Source organism: Pelodiscus sinensis, unplaced genomic scaffold (assembly GCF_049634645.1).
Source record: "Pelodiscus sinensis isolate JC-2024 unplaced genomic scaffold, ASM4963464v1 ctg37, whole genome shotgun sequence".
NCBI lineage: Eukaryota > Metazoa > Chordata > Testudines > Trionychidae > Pelodiscus > Pelodiscus sinensis.
In genome coordinates, this window is record NW_027465869.1 from 659,801 (window position 1) to 676,417 (window position 16,617).

At 55.0% G+C, this 16,617-nt stretch overlaps 2 protein-coding genes and 3 non-coding genes across 5 annotated transcripts in view; 3 read left to right on the forward strand and 2 right to left on the reverse strand.

Annotated features, from left to right (window-relative positions):
* LOC102457165 (uncharacterized) overlaps positions 1-16,617 on the reverse strand; it is a 242,837-nt gene that overhangs the window by 112,188 nt on the left and 114,032 nt on the right. The gene's annotated exons all lie outside the window — the stretch shown is intronic.
* Positions 1-16,617, forward strand: part of LOC142824070 (uncharacterized) — a 408,405-nt gene that overhangs the window by 98,341 nt on the left and 293,447 nt on the right. The window lies entirely within an intron of this gene.
* TRNAL-UAA (transfer RNA leucine (anticodon UAA)) lies at positions 3,403-3,485 on the reverse strand. Its single transcript has one exon. It is a non-coding gene; the product is annotated as a tRNA-Leu (tRNA).
* On the forward strand, positions 4,596-4,669 carry TRNAT-CGU (transfer RNA threonine (anticodon CGU)). Its single transcript has one exon. It is a non-coding gene; the product is annotated as a tRNA-Thr (tRNA).
* TRNAM-CAU (transfer RNA methionine (anticodon CAU)) lies at positions 9,216-9,289 on the forward strand. Its single transcript has one exon. It is a non-coding gene; the product is annotated as a tRNA-Met (tRNA).

Sequence of the window (16,617 nt, forward strand, 5' to 3'; positions counted from 1 at the left end):
TCAAACATGCTCCACCAGGTTTAGAAATCTGCATATTACAATATGCTCCATGTCCCTGTTTACAGAAACACGCCTTCTGATTAGCATGTGGAGCACCTGGCAGCCAATCAAAATCTCCTGGGCTACATCTACACTGGCACCCTTTTCCAGAAAAGGGATGCAGATGAGCCAAGTCAGAATTGCAAATGCAGCAGGGATTTAAATTTTCCCCGCTGCATGGCTGTGTCTACATTGGCCCCTATTCCGTAATAGGGATGCAAATGTAGCACTTTGGAATAGGAAAATCCGTGGGGGATTTAAATATCCCCTGCGGCATTTTCATTAACATGGCTGCCGCTTTTTTCCGGCTTGTAGATAAGCCGGAGAAAAGTGCCAGTCTGGATGCGATCCTCCGGAAAATAAGCTCTTTTCCGGAGAATCTCTTATTCCTACTTATCTACAAGCCGGAAAAAAGCGGCAGCCATGTTAATGCAAATGCCACGGGGGATCTTTTGGAAAATAAAGCCTTTTCCAGAAGATCCTTTATTCCTCTTAAAATCAGGAAAATTTAAATCCCTGCTGCATTTGCAATTCTGACTTGGCTAATCTGCATCCCTTTTCCGGAAAAGGGTGCCAGAGTAGACACAGCCCTGCTGTTTCTTCCTGAAACTGCAGTTCCTGGGGCTCCTCTAAGTCAGTGGTAACAAACGGCCAGTCCGCAGACCAGCAAGGGGCCAAGAACCCCTGCCTGCCGGGCAGAGGTGGAAAGTAATAAAGTAGAAATACTTGCTCACACTACTCAAGACCTTTTTTGGGTATTTGTACTTTACTCAAGTAATTTATTTTTGTTGTACTTTCATTTTTATTCAAGTTATTTTATTTTTTATAGACAATATTGTACTTTTTACTCCACTCCCATGTCCAGAGGCACTGGGTTGCTCACGACTTGCATCGTTCTGATTTGCTAAAGCCCAGCTGCATGTGCAAGCACCAGCCATCCAAGAAACAGCCAATCCAAAAGCACAATGCCCCTGCCAAGGAAGAAGCCTTTTAATAGCTGCTCCAACACCTTGTCATTCAAACCCAGTATCCCTGCAGGCCCTGCCAGCCTGAGACCTGAGCGAGCAGGGCGGTTGCCCAGGGCTCCGTGCTGAGGGGGTGATTTGAGCAGTCTCATGTGACCTTACCTGGGGCCAGGCAGCTAAACAGGAGGGAACCCAGCAGCCGGGGTCAGGGGGGACAGAGGCACTTACTTGTGTTGGGTGAATCCTCTGCTCTGGGGGGAGCAGCAGCAGGGTGGGTGGGTGCTGGGGGCAGGGGCTCCCCATTCCCCCTGGGACAGAGGCCCCTGTGGAAGCCCTGGGGGGGGGGGGCAGGCTGTGCTGGAAGAGGCTGGGGGTGGGCGGCTGAGGGGGGTGGGGATTGAAGAAGCATCTGTGTGGGCAGCTAGCTCGTCAGTGAGCAGCAGAGCACACGGGCCCGTCGCCCCCCAGCCGAGCCCCCCAGCTGCTCTCCCAGGGCTGTGGCCGACCAGCCTGCACTGCTGCCAGCCCGGGCTCAGCTCTGCCACGACCTGCCCAGCCGCCTCCCTGCCAGGGGCTGCAGACGTGTCTGCTGGGGTAGAGAGGAGGGACGTGTCTGCCCAGCCAATGTGAGGAGTGCGCCTTTGGGACAGAGAATTTCTGTCCCATCTCCTTGCTTTTTGTCTGGCCCCAGTGGCCTAATGGACAAGGCACTGGCCTCCGGAGTTGTAGGTTCAAGTCCCAGCTGGGGTATAGATGTGTGACCTTCTGAGGGTTGATTGGGAAGCCTTGGCTTGATTTTTCCCCATGGAACTGAGAGGTGGTTCCCCAAGAAATGCCACATCCCATAGGACAGCAGCTGTCTAGTCCCACCAGCTCCAGGAGTGACTCAGACAGAGGGAGGGGGCTGGAGCAGAGCAGGGTCTGTCTGGTGACAGGGCAGAGCCTGAGGAGGGGCAGCTCTGGCAGAGGCTCAGTAGGAGCAAGGGGGGAGCTACTTTGGCCTGGCCCTTTTACAAAGCCCTTGAGCATGGGGCTGGCATTGGGGGAAAGTTCCCTCAGCGATGGGATGGGGAGGAGGCTGGGCTAGGAAGGCGCCGTTCTCCCTCCTCTTGCTCCCAGACGACATGGCTGCCAGGCCTGGGTGCGGGCAGACTGGCAGTTGCTGCACCAACACGGGCAGGAGGCCCCACTGATGGTGGGGAGGCAGCCCCAGCAGCAGGCACAAGGCTGGGCCAGCATATGGGGGGAGGTGTTCGACTGCGTGTCCCTGCTGACATGGAGCTGGGTTGCCAGGTGTCCGGTTTTGGACCAGACAGTCCAGTATTTGAGCTTTCTGATCAGGAAACAAACTGAGAAAATAGAAATAGAAATGTCCGTTAGTTTCTAAATAACAATAATAACAATAATGTCGATTGTGGTATCATGTCAAGTGTCTCCAGTATTTTTGTAGAAACCATCTGGCAACCTACATAGAGCCCAGGTGACAGGACACTTCCTAGTACTCACTGCTGCTAGCAACACCCTCACACCACTCCTCACAGCTCCCCCCACCATGGGGCAGGCAGGAGGGGCTTGTTCCCCCCAAGTGACAGAGGGAGGGACAAAGGCTGAGAAAGGCAAAGGGCCTTGTCTGACCTCACACAGCCAGTCTGGGGCAGTGCTGGGCACAGGACCCAGATGCTGAAACTCCCCCTCAGTCTGGAGTTTCACACCCTGACTGATAAGAATAACGTGACCTCCAGTGAAATATAGCCCCACAGCCCGGCCTAGGGATGGCTCAGCCAGTGGGTTAGAAGCACCGGGACACAGAGAGACTCAGGAGCTGGTCAGAGACAAGCACTGGCAAGAAACAGAACAATTCCCCGAGCAGATGAGAAGTTCTGGCTCATTTGCTGGGACTTAAGGAGAACAAGGAAGTCCTGAGTCTCCTCCCTGTGACTGGCCCCTGCTCAGCCAATCAGAACTGGGACTAGAACTGGAAGGATATGTCCACACTGATGGGCTGTGTCTACACTGGCGGGTTATTGTGCAAGAAGGGCCGTTCTTCCGCAGAGCATCCACACTGCCCACTCGCTCTTGTGCAAGAAGTTTTACAGTAAAGCATGGTAAGAAAGGGCTTCTTGCACAAGAGCTATGCTCTTTTCTAACAGGTGTAAGTCCTCTTGTGCAAGAGGGCAGTGTGGATGCAGGACAAGGGTTTCTTGCCCTATAGCTAAACTGCCATCAGAGCTTTCTTGCACAGGAGAGCATCCACACTGCCATGGATCCTCCTGCACAAATGCATATCTCGCACATGGCAAGATGCCACCAGACAGACCTTCAGAGATGAAGTCCAGTCCCCTGCCCTCATAGCAGGGCAAATCACCATTCAGATGGATGTCTGTCCAAAACAGGGAGCTACCAGGAGTGGGGTTTGAACCCACGCAGACAAACATCTATTGGATCTTAAGTCCAACACCTTAACCACTCAGCCATCCTGGTAATAGAGGAAGGCCTAGACGTGTGCAAGTTCTCTCCCCAAATAGCCCAGGGACTCGCTCTCAGAGCATCTTCCCGGCCCATCCCTGTGCCAGGGCTTCCCACTGTTGCCAGTCCCTAACAGATCAGTGTTTGCAGATATCTACACTTAAAAAAATTCACAGAAAAAATTCCCCTCAGGCTGCTGGAGGAGGCAGCTCCCCCCCCCCGGGGGACTGGTGCCTGCAGAGGGAGGGGCGCAGGGAGAGGCACCCACAGAGGCAGGGGGCATTTGGGACGCCCTGGTTATAAACTTTAGAAATTTTGTTGGGGCAGAGAAGTTGGTGCCCCCTAGTGCCACCACCAGTCACCTCTGCCCCCCCTCCTGCCCGATGGGGGTGGGGGAGCTGCCATTGTATCTCCCCCCTCTCCTGTACAAGCCCTGCCCTGTGTCTCCCCCTCCCCCAGCCAGGCTGCTCTTGCTCCCCCAGTCTCCTCCCAACCTCCCCTGCCCCCTGTGACACCTCCCCCAAGTTTCCCTCCATTGCACTCCTGCTCTCAGCCACCCCATGCCTGGCATGGCAGGGACTGGCCAGGCTGGGGGTGCTGCCGTGGGAAAGGTTCCCAGGGAGCAGCGTTCTACATCCCACTGGCCCTGCAGGAGATTCCCCCTCCTGGCTGCAGCCCGGGCTCCGAGGGCCCAAAGTGCTGCACCCAATGCTGGGGCTCAGGGGATCTGCTCGAAGCCAGCCCCCAAAGGCCACCTGGACAAAGCAGCCTGCCCCAGGCACCTTCCATAGCTCAGCTGGCAGAGCAGAGGCCTGTAGCGGGTGCTGGGCAAGTGCCCTTATGTTGCTGATTCAACTCCAGCTGAAAGGGGAGATTCTTCTCCCTCCCCCTGGCTGCAGGCCCGGCCTTAGGACCAGGCGGCTGCCTTGGGTCTGTCCCTTTGGGGCCTGGGGCTACAATTGACAAAAAGGTTTTGGGTTCCAGCTGCCAATCAAATGTCTTGGGCTGCGCAGGCCTTGAGTCATGGCAAGAGCTGGAGGGGAATGGGGAACGGCTGCACTTTGGAATGGGAAGGGGGTGTCTGGAACCATAAAGTAGAACAGTTTGAGAGTTGTTTTCAAGGAGGGCACCATGGCTTAGTTGGCTAAAGCGCCTGCCTCGTAAGCAGGAGATCCTGGGTTCTACTCCCAGTGGTGTCTTGTTGCCAGGTCAATGGGTCTTTTCTTTCCACCATCTTCAACATGTAGCTGGAGTTGGTTTTACCTTCAGTTGAGCTTGGTGGTGCCCTCTCAGTGGGAGTAGGATAGTAGCAAAGAGCAGGAGGTGTCCTAGGGGTTTGATTTAGTGAGGCTTAGCTAGACTTGCTAAATCAAGCTTTGGAAGATGGATTGCAGCAGTGATCTCCACCTGAGTGAAGACATGGCCTAATGATGCAATTAGTTAGATGCCGACACTAACAGCCCCACTGCTGGTAACTCACAGAGGCTACATCTACACTAAGGCTGTGTCTAGACTGCATCCCTTTTCCGTAAAAGGGATGCAAATTAGACACATCGCAATTGCTAATGATGTGGGGATTTAAATCCCCTCTGCTTCATTTGCATAAAAATGGCTTCGGCTTTTTTCCGGCTCGGAGCTTTGCCGGATCTTTCAGAAAATAAACCCTTAAAATAAGGATTAAGGGATCTTTTGGAAAAGGTTTTATTTTCCGAAAGATCTGCGTCTAGACTGGTGCTTTTTTCCAGAAAAGCTCTGAGCCTGCGTGTTGCACAGCACTGGTAGGAGACATGGAGGGTCAATTGACGCCTGCACCCTCTCAGAACAACCCGTCTCGACCCCCAAGTCTTAGACCTTCCCTCTACCCTTACTGGGGTCTGCTGGGAATTGCCTGGATGCCAGCCCTCCCCAGTGATCCTAAGGATTGTCTGGTCTGTAAAAGCTGCATCCTGGAAATGAGGAAGCAGCTAAAGTGACTGTGGTGGGACTTGAATCCACAACCTTTGAATATCTAGCTGGGCTCATATTATCCAGTGCAGCTTAGAAGTCCAACATGCTTTCCATTGCACCACAGAGCCTGACGGACTGCTAGGATTGCTATCTCCACTCTCTGCTTTGCAGCATGGCAATTGCTGGGGGAAAAGAAAGGGAAGCCAGGTCTGTCTCTTTTGGGAGAGGAGGTAGGAAGAGGGAGGGAGACCACTGAGCCCCCAACAGTGAAAAACTAGGAACCAGGACAAAGCTGTAGTTGAAGAACATGGGTATCAATCCCACTACTTTTTGCACACAAAGCAAAGGGTTTCCCATTTGAGCTAACTCCCCTGCATGTGAACACTTCCTCTTCCCACCCACCTTGTTCTAGACCCTACAAGGTCTCTGTGGCAGCCTGAGGCTCCTTTCTGAAAGGGCCACTTGTGGGACTGACACCCGTGGGCCGGCTAGCTCGGAGGTTTAGAACATGGTGCTCATATCACACAGATGCGTCTTAAGAGCAAGCCCCTTATTTCAAACCATAACAGGCTCGCTATTCCGACGTCCCTGCAAACCTCATGGTGCGAGGAGTGAGGAATGTTTCAGAACAGCAATTTATTTGGAACTAAGTGCTGTGTAGCCAGTGCCAAATTACAAAATAAGCTATTTCAAAATTGACTTGAAATAAGCTACCCAATTGTATCAGTTATCTTGAGCTATGGGACACGCCCCAGTGAGTAAGAGCCCAGCTCTGCCCCCAGCTCCCTGCTCCACCCACTCACCTACTGACTTCCTCGCTGCCACCGGGCTGTTTGCATTGGCCTCTTCTCTCTGTAGCCAGGCTTCAGCCAGGACTGAGACTCAGGCAGGAGAATGTGACCCGGCTCCCTGCACCTGGGCCCTGCATTTCTCATCCCTTCAGAGACACTTGCTAGTGGAGGAATAAATCACAGTCACATGAGTGTAGATTATGAAACTTTGTAGTTGTTGTTGCCTTGGAAACTCCCCACAGACCTTCCCCTGGGGGCCCTGGGCAGCCGCTCACACTGCACAGCTCACTTCGAGGTGAGGGTGCTGTGTAGACGCACCCAGCCTACTGAGGACCAGCCTGCCGGGGGGAGGCACTGGCCACTTCCATTCCTTGTCTGTCTCAGACTGTGTCTACATTCCAGGGCTCCATCTACACTGCAGGCTTTTTGTGCAAGAGCAGATGTTCTTGCACAAAAACTTGCAGAGCGTCTACAGTGCAGGCACGTTCTTGCACATGTAAATGTATAGTACAGCATCAGAAAACAGGGCTTCTTGCACAAGAGTTATTCCTCTCCCCATGAGAAATAAGGCCCCTTGCCCAATAACTCATCCACTAGGAGGCAGTGTGGACAGGCAACAGGGGTTTCTTGCTCAAGAAAGCCCTATGGCTAAAATGGCCATCAGAGCTTTCCTGCTCAGGAGAACCTCCACACTGCCATGGGCGCTCTTACAGAAAAGCACTTCTCTTGTGCAAAAGCACATGGGAGTGTGGACACACTGTTGTGTAAGACCTTTTGCACAAAACAGTTCTTGAGCAAGAAGTCTGCAGGGTAGGTGTAGCCAGCCCCTCTCCCCAGGGAACTGCAGCCCCTCGACCCAGGCAGCTCCTCCCAGCATTCAGGAGGCACCAGGCCGAGAAGAAACCATCTGACACGGTGCTGCCAGGCAGGGGCCTCACTGCTAGTCGCTGTTCCTGTTCCAGGAGCAGAGCGAGTTTTGCCCTGGGCACCATTATTGAGGGCATGTGCACCTGTTTGTGTGTGAGCCCCTATGGCGCCCGTTGGCTCCTGCAGGGTGGGTGGAGGGTCACCTGGTGCCATAGCTCCTCCTGGGGAGGGGTGGAGGGACCCCTGGTCCAGTATTTCCTGCTGGGGAGAAGTAGAGGTAGCCCCTTCCCTATAGCTCCTGCTGGGGGGGACCCTGACCCCTTATCTCCTGATGCGGTTTCAGGTTTCCCTGGCGGGTGCTCCTGACATGAGGTATGCCAGCGCACTGGCCCAGCCCGGGCCGGCAGTGATGGTTTTATACACAGCAGGGAAATTCCCCGGCTTCTCCCCCTCACAGAGCTGCTGCCTCTCCGGGAGGCAGATGAACTGCGGGTGCGGGACAGCTCCCTGCCAGCAGGGACAGCAGCCAAGGCACCAAATATCACTGGGTCTGCAGCCAGTGTTGGGAACTGGGCAGGGAACAGGAGGCTTTTGTGTCACACACGTCTCAGGTAGGACGGACCCTCACTGAGCCCAGACTGTGACTGGTCCTAGCCAGGAATGTGTCCGGGGCTGGTTTGTGACACTCTCAGGCCATGTCTACACTGGGCGTAAGAGCGACGCTGCCGCGGTCGATGTTCCGGGCTCTAGGGAAGACCGGCTGATTGGAACTGAGCTGTGCAGAGTCTTGCAAAGGGAACCGCAACTTCTCTGGATATTTGCTGAGTTTTAGATGAGGGTTTATCAGAAGGGACGTTGTGAGCTCTGGAATAAGGTGGGTGGGGCAGGAAAAGCTACTTACAGGCAGGAGAATTAGCTCAAGTAGTAGAGCGCTCGCTTTGCATGCAAGAGGCAGTGGGATTGATACCCACATTCTCCAGTGATAGATGTTTGCTACTTCCTCTTTTCCACAGGCAGAGCCTTCCAGGGGCTCCTTCCCTCTTCCATAAGGCAAGGGGCTGGTTTCCGCAGGGCAGGGGGTGTCATGTTTGCCTCACAGGGAGCAGTTCCCTGGCTAAAATCAGGCAGGCAAAGTCCAGCCTGTAACACCCAGCGGAGGGGATTCACCTGCCTGGGGAGGGTGGGAACAGACCAGCACTTGGGAGCTTGGCTGCCAGCTGCTTAGCACATCTGGACACAGAAGAATCCCAAGACTTGGTTCTGCCAGGCTCCAGTTTCCCCTCTTCTGTTTCTTTTCAGCTCACTGCAAACTGCCTCCCAGCTGTGGGTGAGGCTGAGTGTGAGAAACCAGCTGCACCTTGAATGATTTTGTTAATTGTTTAAAAAGCCTCAGGCACCTCTTCTGCCTGGGGAGGTGTCTGGAATATACACCTAGTGTGACATCACCCTGGGGTTTTACCCCTTTAACCTCACCCAGAGACTCCTGAGAAGTCTGTCTCCTGTGTCCAACTCTGCCTCAGGCCAAGTGTTCGCATGTTTCATATCGAAGGAAACTCCTCCTCCCTTTTTCCCTGCCAGTCCTTCCCGAGCAAGCTCTACCCTTCTGTGCCAAAATTCCAATAAAGTGTATTATCCCACCAAGTCCCTGTGATACCAACTTCTTCCTGCTCATTACCCATCATTTCCATGTGTCTATATGAGCATCTAAGACACAGATTAGATTTTGCTTCCCAGTGGTCCCTCGTCCCTCATTTATCTCTGCGGTTACAGCCCCTGCTCTCTCCCATTTCTGGCCCATCTCCCAGGTGTCCATGTTGTTCACTTACCTGTGGGCTTTGGGCACCTGCCCCCATCAAACCTAGTTTAAAGCCTCCTCACTAGGTTAGCCAGTCTGCACCCAAATACTCTTCCCTTCCTCCACAGGTGAACCCCAACCCTGTTGAGCAGCCCTTCCTGCAACAGCAGCCCATGGGCAAGGAGGCCAAAGCCCCCTGCCCACTGAGCTGTAGCTTTCTGTGCCCAGGAGGCCAGAAACCGCCTGGACTCCATGGCTGGAGGGAAGTGGGGAATGGCTGCACTTTGGGAGGCAAAAGTGTTATCTGGAAACATAAAGAGCCATTTTAAAGAGACTTTGGAGGAGGGCACCATGGCTTAGCTGGCTAAAGCACCTGCCTCATAAACAGGAGATCCTGGGTTCAATTCCCAGTGGTGCCTTGTTGTAACCTTTGCTCACATTTTCCTAGGTCCTTCTGGGACACAGAAGAGGCCTCCCCTGGAACTTCTGGTTCAGGAAAGGCTGACTGGGGAGGGATGTTGGGAAGAAGGAAACAACAAGCCTGGAGCCAGTGCAGGGGCTGCTGTGACTGGCAATAACAGGGCTCTCACTGCATTTACTGGGACAGGAGAGTGAGCACCACACACACTTGTGAATGTGTGAAGGAGTCAGGGCCTAGAGAGCCTGAGGGTGCAACCTCTGCAGCTCCTGCAGCCATGGAGAGTCAGGGTCTGTGGGCATCAGGAGCTTCTCACTTGAGGGGGAGAAACCTCTTGGGACTTGTGGTTTCCTTCTTCCCAACACATCTCCCCACTCAGCCTTTTCCTGAACCAGCAGTTCCATGGGTGGCCAGAGGAGACCTCTTCTGTGTCCCAGAAGGGCTTAAGTAAATGTGAGCAAAAGCTGCAACAAGGCACCAATGGTAACTGAACTCAGGTGCTGTTGTTTATTCGGCAAGTGCTTTAACCAGCTAAGCCACGGTGCCCTACTCAGACCCACCTCTAACCTGTTCTACTGTATGGTCCCAGACAACACCATTGTCTTGCAAAGTTCGGCCATTCCCCATTTCCCTCCTGCCTTCCCAACCTGGGGGTGTCTGGCTCCCTGGGCACAGAAGGCTACAGCTCAGTGGGCAGAGGCTGTAACATGCACATCTCCTCCGGCCGCTGGGACTGTGGAGTTGCCTTTGAGGTTCTGCAGGGTTGGGGGAGGGCAAAATGAAGCAAACTTTGATTCTCTGGCTTGTAAACCCCTCGGTCTCAGGGTCTAGGTTGGAGTCCCCAGGTGGGAGCCCGGCCTCCTTCAGTTTGGTCCCTTCCTGAGGGCACAAAATTGACATCAAAGAATTCATTTTCCCCGCAGCAATCTCTGCTGGCCAAAGGGTTAGCAACCGAATATTTGCCCAAGTTTAAGTGCAGCAGAAAATACTATTAGGTGTGTTTCTGTGGTGTAGGGGTTATCACATTTGCCTAACACGCAAAAAGTCCCTGGTTTAAAGCCAGGCAGAAGCACAGCATCTTTTTTATGGCACTTCCCCTGGGTGCCCACAAGGCAGTTCTAAGGCCTGCCTCCTGGTGCAGGGATGGGTGGCCTGTGTGCTGGCCTTCAGGAGCATGTGGGAGACTGCTGAGATAGGAGGATGCAGGGCTGGGGCTGAGACTTCTCAGCAGTGCTTTACCTGGGACCAGGTCATTGCAGCCACACAGTCCAGGACCCACCCTGGAAGTGCCACTGCTGTGCACCTTCAGGGCAGTGTGGCTGTGGCCTTTGGTGCAAGTGGACACAAAGCCACATAATGTCCTCCCTCATGCCCAGACCCCAGCCACCCTGTTCCCCTTGCTTTCTTCTCCCCAGCTCACCCAGCACCCCCAGCTTCCTTTGACACCCTCCCTTCTTCCTGCTCCCCCACCCTGATCCTTCATCCACGTTCCTTCTGCACCCTTTCTCCTGGCCCACACACGGCTCCTTGGCACTTCTCAAGCCAGGCCCTGCAAGGAGCCACCAGGGCAGGAACCAGCCCTTGGAGCTCGGCTTGCACCGGGTCTGGTAGTTTCCCACCACATCTCACCTGGGAAGAGGTGACTTGTTCTCTTTCCTTCTGATCTTACGTCTCCGTTCCCTTCAAAGGTCTCTGCTGCTCGGGACCTGCCTCCTCAGGGCGCTGCCCCTCTGCCCCTGGGCTGGGAGCGGGAGACTCCACAGTCTCTGCACTTGGGCTGAGAAGTCTCACGGGGACTCGTCTGTTGATGGGTTAGTCAGCCCGATGGGCAGCCGGATCCATTCCGTAGCGCTGCCCGAGAGGGAGCTTTACAAGTGCCCAGTGTCCATTGGTATTTTCTGGGGCTCTGTGTAGGGATTGGGTTTGGCCATCTTTTCCACGGGAAATGCCTCTTCTTTGGAACAGCAGCTCCCAGGAGTTCATGGAACTTCTTCTTCTCAGCTTGGGAAAGGGACGACTAAGGGGTGATGGGAAAGATATTTGTGCTGTGAAAACAGCAGGGCCCCCAGGGAAACTGGTAAATAATCCCAGTGCCCAGGCCTGATGTTACCTGCCCCCACACAATTCACACGGCTAACCTGGCTTCCCGAGCACAGAGGGAGTCTGGGGGCTCATTGCTGCGCCGTGGGGTGAAGCAGGAAACCAGCCTCCTCCTGTGGGACCTGTGAGTGTTGCTGAATCTGGGCCCCTGCACCTGGGGAAAGGCAAACAAAAGGTCTGGGGGCCACACAGAGACACCGCTGGGCTGAGCAGGAAGTGGCTGGGACTTTGCTTTGTCTTTGCCTGTGGGCTTGTCTGTCTGCAGCCTGGAAACCTCCTGGCTCTTCAGACCACTGGTATGGATGGAGCGTTACAGACGTCGGAATAATGGAATTGCTGTGTAGACGCTCCCATTGTTATTGCAGTATAATGGCCGTTATTCCCAAGGAATGCTGCTGTGTAGATGCAGCCTAAGAGAAATGCTTTCATGAGCATGTGGGAGGAGCAAGGGCTCCTACAATGTCAGGAGAAATGGGGAAATGAGGTCACCTCTCTAGACATAAAGAGATGATATAAGAAAAGAGGATGTGTCAGGAGTGGGATTGGAACCCACGCCTCCATTTGGAGACCAGAACACCCAACTAAGGGAAAGACAGATCCTTGAGTCTGGCGCCTTAGACCCCACAGCCATCCTGACATCTCTGCAGCCACCTCCAATGGCAGTTTTCTTACATGTGAGAGTTGCTCGGGGAGGCGGCGGGAGCACCTCTCTTTCCTCATCTAACAGCCGCTCTGCAGCCCAGCTGGGTTTATCCCCACTCACCCTCATCTAACGTTGTGAGGTGTTTTGCAGGGAGCTGACAAGAAAGAGAAGAGGAGAAAACTCTGGCCGGCAGAACTGAGGCCTGGGATTCTCCTGTGCCAGGGAGTCTGTGTCAGTGCCCTTAAGGATCCTGAGCTGGGTGTCTCCTGGGCTTGTTGGCTCCAGACCAGGGGTGTCTCTTCTGCAGGGCGATGCTTGTTCCCAGGGCTAACGCTTATCTCTGGGACACACTTTGTGCAGGGACCGTTGGTCTTTGTGCCACAGTACGTGTCTGGGACGTGGGAGTGAGGAACCTGCCTCAAATAGACATGTATCCGCCCCTAGCAGTGTTCTGCTTGAGACACCGGAGCCCTGGCTTTGACTGGTGCCTGGCACGTAGGGAATTAGATCTAGGGGGAGATTTCTAGAGCCCCACAACAGCTGCTGCTCACATGCAGATGTGCACATCTGTCTGGGATTACTGGGCACCTGGCCTGCTTCCTGTCCCCGCCAACCTGGGCAAAGAGGCATCACTGGCTCAGGGGTTCCTCTCCTCAGCGAACTGCAGAGAAAGCCCTTGTGTGTTAAAGGGCCTCAGGGAGCCCAGAGCAGAGGGAGCTGGGAATCTAGTCCCATTGATCCCCTCAACACACACACACACACAGTCCCAGCCCCAAGCACCCCCACATCCCTAATCCTGTGCCCTGATTCCTACTTCGTCACCCCCGCCCTGAGCCCCACCCCCCCACTGACATGCTCCCCAAGTACCTACCTTGAGCCTCCCACACTCCACTCCACACTTTAATTTCTTACAGGTACTGTCCTATCACAACCCCTCCCCCAACTTCCTGCCTTGAGCCTCCCTCTGCCCAAGGGGTGGTGCCCAATAGAACAGGCCCTGTAAGAAATGTGTCACTTTCACCCCTGGGAGCAGCTCAGCCAGGCAAAGGGGCTGCCTGGGGCAGGACATTAGCCCTGGAGGGCAGGGGTGGGTGTGGCAGTGACATCACAAGGGCTTTTCGCAGCCCCTCAGCTTATTGGCTAACGGCGGTTGAGAGCCTGTGCGGGAGCAGGGAAGTAGCTGCCTGAGAAATGTGCTGGGCTGCTGGCCGGGAGTGAGCCAGGTAAGTCTCCCAGCCAGAGCCTGCCTCTGGCACCCCAGCCCCTCCCTTCCCTCAACCCACTGGTACCCCATGTAAACCAAACCCTGTGCCCCCCTCCTGAACCCTCACTCCTCCCAGATCCTGCACCCCAATCCTCTGCCCCTGGTCACAACCCAACCTCCTGCAACTGTTCCTGCACCCCAGTCCTCTGCCCCAAGCTCCTGTCTGCACCAACCTGCATCCCAGACCCCCTCCTCCTCCATTAATAGCATGGAAAAGTGCAGCCCTGGGAGTGGTTCCCCATCACAAGTCATTGCCCAGGCCAGCCCTAACCTGTGCAGCAACCCAGCCCCCCCCCCCCCCCGCCAACTGCTTAATGAGCCCTGCCCTGCCAGGGGCTCAGGACTCTGCCCATGGAGCTGCCATGTCTTCTCCAGAGCCCGGGGAGGACTGAGTCCAGACAGTGCCCAGCAGAGTCCAGCGAGGGCAGAGGGAAGAGCTGGGATGTGGTGGTGGGGCCAGGGGCTGTTCTGAAAGGCTGCAGGCGCCGTTAGACCCTTTTCTCCTTCCCTGTCTCACCCCAGCGCTGAGCAACACTCAGTGTCGGTCTGAGCATCCGTCCTGCTCTGGGACGTGTCTCTGTGGCAGGAACCTGCCCAGGCGGCTCTCGCAGTGAGGCCCCTCCCTGGCAGCACCGAGCAGTGAGAGCTGAGTGAAGGGGAGGCAGGACCAGGGGGAGAAGGCTCCATGCCTGTATGAGAGGGAGGCTTTGCCCTGGCCAGTGGGGAATCGTTGCCTCTCCGAGGGGCCCAGGCCTGGTGGGTCATTTCCCCAGGTTACTGAGTGGGGGCTGGAGCCAGTTCTGGGTTTTCTCCTTCAACAACCAAACTGAACCAATGGATCTTGTGCCCACCTGACACTGCGCTGGGCTAGTGCTGTGTGTGCCACAGAGCTTCCTGCAGGGCTGCCCACATGGGAGAGGGGAGGGGCAGTTTGAGTGACCAGCTCTGCCCTTCTGAAGGGCTTGTGAAAATGGCAGGTGCTGTCTTGGCAGTGAGGGAGAGGTGGGAAAGGGGCCCTGAGTGAACCTCTTGGGTCACAGCTGCTGTAACAATGAGGTAAGATGAATGACTGGGCAGATGTCAAGTGAAGCTAGTTTCTCTGACTGGGAATTGGACCCAGGCCTCAGCAGTGAAAGTGCTGAATCCTAGGCACTAGACCACCAGGGACACCTGCACATGGCGTCTTTCCTTACCTGCACTAGCCTTTCACAGGCCACTTTCTGTCCCCTTCAGGACACGGGTCCATTTTCCATTGTCCAGAGGGGACAAGAACAGAAACCAAACAGAACATCAGAACAGCCAGACGGGGCCATGCCAGTTGTCCAACTAGCCCAGGATCCTGTCTCACGACAGTAGCCAATTTCATTGCCCAGAGGGAATCCTCAGCACAGACAATTAAGTGATGCCTCCTGTCGCCCATTACTAGCTTCTAGAATACACCAGCTAGGGACACCTGCCCTGTCCATCCTGGTTAAATGCCATTGATTGACCTTTCCTGCATTAAATTATCCAGTTCTTTTTTGGACCTTCTTGTAGATTTCACCTTCACAACATCCTCTGGCAAGGAGTTCCACTGGGTGCAAAAATGCTCCCTTTTGATTCACTTTTAATTTGGTTACTTACCAGTTTCATTCTGTCACCCAGGATCTTGAGTAGGAGAATAAACATTCTTATTTGCTTTCTGCACCCCTGTCATCATTACATAAAACTGTGTCCCATCGCACCTTAGTCGTCCCTTTCCCAAGCTGAGAAGAAGAAGTTCCATGAACTTCTTCCTTCAAAGTAGGAATAAGAGATCCTCTGGAATAGGGCTTTATTCCAGAGGATCGGGCCAGTCTAGACGCTTTTTTCCGGCTTTTCCCCAAGCCGGAAAAAAAGCGGCGGACATGTTTATTTAAATCCCGCGGGGGATATTTAAATACCCCGTGGATTTCCCTATTCCCACTTTCAAAATTAGCATGCCCCTTCCGAAGAAGGGGTCAGTGTAGACGTAGCCCTAGTGTTTTCCCTGCCTTGCATTTGACCACCTCCCATGGATCAGGCCAGTGATTGCTAACCTTTTTGTAATACCATGGACAGCCAAACCCATTCACAAACTTTTGCCAGACTGGTAACATATTTACATATCTGCATATACATTATGCAAATAACAAATATGCAAATATGGAAATAAACCATTACCAGTCCCTAACAGATCAGTGTTTGCAGTTATCTACACGTAAAAATTCACAGAAGAAATTCCCCTCAGGCTCCTGGGGGGGGGGGCAGCTCTTCCCCCGGGGGGACTGGAGCCTGCAGAGGGAGGGGCGCAGGGAGAGGCACCCACAGAGGCAGGGGGCATTTTCGACACCCTGGTTATAAACTTCAGAAATGTTGGGGCACAGAAGTGCCACCACCAGGCACCTCTGCCCCCACTTCTGCCCCACGGTGGTGGGGGAGTTGCCGTTGTATCTTTCCCCATCTCCTTCTGTACAAGCCCTGCCCTGTGTCTCCCCTTCCCCAGCCAGGCTGCTCTTGCTCCCCCTGTCTCCTCCCAACCTCCCCTGCCCCGTTTCCCTTCCTGTGACCCCCCCCCCCAAGTTTCCCTCCATTGCACCCCTGCATGACTGGCATGATCCCCCCAACCTCCCTTCAGCGCCTCCTGCCTCCCCTTCCTGCCCCCATCTCACACGTCCCTGTTCCCCTTCACCTCTCTTATCTTCCCCCACCCCACTTGATCCCCCTCCCCACCCTCTCTGGGGTGGCTCCTCCTGCCCCGCACGAGCTGGTAGCAGCTTCCCTGGTCCCAGGCTGGGATCACAGCCCCCTCTGCCACCCTGGGGAGTCTACTCTTCTGGGAAGGGGAGGGGGGCCTCTCCTACCTGTCCCCACAAATGCTGCCCACCCTGGGGTGGGGGCCGGGCTGGGGGCCGGGTCAGGCAGGTACTGTCCAGACTGGGGGTGCTGCCATGGGAAAGGTTCCCAGGGAGCAGCTTTCTACATCCCACCGGCCCTGCAGGAGATTCCTGGGGGCCCAGCAGTGCTGCACCCAATGCTGAGGCTCAGGGATCCGCCCAGAGCCATTTCCAGGGGCCCTGCAAGCAGAGGGCAGGAAAGGAGCCAGGCTGAGGCTTTGCAGGGAGCAGGCCGGGGACCTGGCAGGAGGAGGCTCCAGCGAGCACAGAGCCTGCGCAGGGCCAGCCTGCTGGGAGGGGAGCAGGAGCATCCAGCACCATTCAGGCCAGCGGCAGCCGACACTGGGGAGCTCTGAGACTCCAGGGCAAAGGCCTCCAGCCCCCCAGCCCCTGGGATTAGGTGGCCCTGGAACCAGGCCCCCTGGAGT